This window comes from Jaculus jaculus, chromosome 14 (assembly GCF_020740685.1).
Source record: "Jaculus jaculus isolate mJacJac1 chromosome 14, mJacJac1.mat.Y.cur, whole genome shotgun sequence".
Lineage (NCBI taxonomy): Eukaryota > Metazoa > Chordata > Mammalia > Rodentia > Dipodidae > Jaculus > Jaculus jaculus.
This window is the reverse complement of record NC_059115.1, coordinates 8277289-8279683: the sequence shown is the minus strand read 5'-3', so window position 1 is coordinate 8279683 and position 2395 is coordinate 8277289. Positions and strand designations below refer to the sequence as shown.

General features: G+C 39.3%; 1 pseudogene; it reads right to left on the bottom strand.

Moving 5' to 3' along the window:
• Window positions 1-377: 377 nt before the first annotated feature.
• Window positions 378-473, bottom strand: LOC123454975 (annotated as a pseudogene).
• Window positions 474-2395: the final 1922 nt, after the last annotated feature.

Sequence of the window (2395 nt, the reverse complement as noted above, 5' to 3'; positions counted from 1 at the left end):
TGCCTTATTGCTATGGCTAAGACCTCCAGTACTATATTAAATAAAAGTGGGGAAAGTAGCCACCCCTGTTTTTCTCCTGAATTTAGTGGAAAAGCTTCATGAATTTCCCCACGTAGTATTATGTTGGCTGTAGGTTTGTCATAAATAGCTTTTATTATGCTGAGATATGTTCCTTCTATTCCCAGTTTCTGTAATACTTTACCATGAAAGGATGTTACATTTTGTCAAATGCCTCTTTTGCATCTATTGAGATGATCATGTGATTTTTGTCCTTCAGACCATTTATATGATGTATTACATTTATTACTTTGCATATGTTGAACCATCCCTGCATCCCTTGGATAAAGCCAACTCGGTCAGGGTGCATAATCTTTGTGATATATTCGTGTATTCTGTGTGCGTGTTGTAAGGCCCAAGGGCCTCTTCCATCCTTGTCAAGGCGAGTGCTAACCTTCTCTCCTTCCACACAACACTATTCTTGTATTCTGTTTGTCAATATTTTGTTCAGAATTTGCATCTATGTTCAGGGGGGAGATTGATCTGTAATGTTCTTTTTTTGTTCTGCCTTTGCCTGGTTTCAGTATGAGGGTGATGCTGGCTTCATAGAAGGAGTTGGGTAGAATTCCTTCCTTTTCTATTTTATGGAAAAGTTTGAGGAGCATTGGTGTTAGTTCTTCCATGAAGATCTGGCAAAATTCACCAGAGAATCTATCTGGGCCTGGGCTTTTTAAGTTGAGAGACTTTTTATAACTGTTTGGATCTCTGTACTTGTTATAGGTCTATTTAAATGGTTTATTTCATCTTGATTTAATTTTGGTAGGTCATATGAATCAAGGATATTATCCATTTCTTTCAGATTTTCAAATTTAGGGGCATATATATTCTTAAGGTTATGTCCTTATAATTGTCTGAACTTCTTTGGTATCTATTGTAGTGGTGCCTTTTTCATCTCTAATTTTTATTAATTTTGTCTCTTCTCTCTTTCTTCTGGTCAGATTTGCTAAGGGTTTATCAATCTTGTTTATCCTGTCAAAGAATCAACTCTTTGATTGAGAGGGAGAGGGGATATGATAGAGAATAGAGTTTCAAAGAGGAAAGTTTGGGTAGGAAGGGCATTACCATGGGATATTGTTTACAATCATGAAAGTTGTTAATAAAAAAAGTTGAAAAGAAAAAAAAATGAACCAACTCTTTGTTTCATTGATTCTTTGGATTTTTATTTGTATGTTTGTTTTTGTTTCTAGTCCATTAATTCATGCCCTAATCTTTATTATTTCTTCTCATGTATGGTTTTTGCTTTGCCTTGATCTTCTTTTTCCAAGGTCTTAAGGTGAAGCATTAAATTGTTTACTTGTGTCTGTTTTATGAATCTCTCCTTGAGTATTAATGCAGACACTGCAGGCTTTTCTTTCTTTCTCCCTCACATGCTGAGTCATTTCTGTTTTGTTTTTTTTTGTTTTTTTTAATTATTTATTTATTTGAGAGCTACAGACACAGAGAGAAAGACAGAGGGAGAGAGAGAGAATGGGCGCGCCAGGGCTTCCAGCCTCTGCAAATGAACTCCAGACTCGTGCGCCCCCTTGTGCATCTGGCTAACGTGGGACCTGGGGAAACCGAGCCTCGAACTGGGGTCCTTAGGCTTCACAGGCAAGCGCTTAACCGCTAAGCCATCTCTCCAGCCCTCTGTTTTGTTTTGTTCTGTTTTGTTCTCCCCCTTGGATCACTGAGAATCTGCGACCCCCATGAGTTGGAGAAAGGGGTAGAGAATGCTAGGATCACAGGCATTGGCAGTCAAGCCTGGCACATGACTGGCTTTGCAAAAGTAACCTTAACCATCTTATTTGCCTCAGTGGACAGAAAGATGATTTACCATTTTGTTCAACGTACCAGGTGTAGCTCTTGTCCCCTAATCAAGCCACAGAAGTAATCCTAGGTGTTGAGTTTGCTTGCTAAGCAAGTATTCTAGTGGACTGGGTGGAAGAATTTACTGGCAAATTCTAAACTTCAATCTAGCAATATGCACAATCAATAAAAACCAGCACAAAGTATACAATTGTGGTGATTAAAACAACAGGTAGGGGCTGGAGAGATGGCTTTAAGGGACTTGCCTGCAAAGCCAAAGGATGCCAATTCAATTCCCCAGTACCCACTTAAACCGGATGCACAAGGGGGCGCGTGCATCTGGAGTTTGTTTGCTGTGGTTAGAGGCCCTGCCACACTCATTCCTCACCCCCTCCACCTTTCTGTCTCTCAAATTAATCAAACAAATAAATAAACAGATAGTCTTTTAAAGCCAAAATCCCTAAGGGTGTGTGTTGTTTACACCCTTAGTCTTGTAGGATGGGAGGTAGAGATTTCTATTCTGAATTGGGATCCAGGTAAACCTGGATCTGGA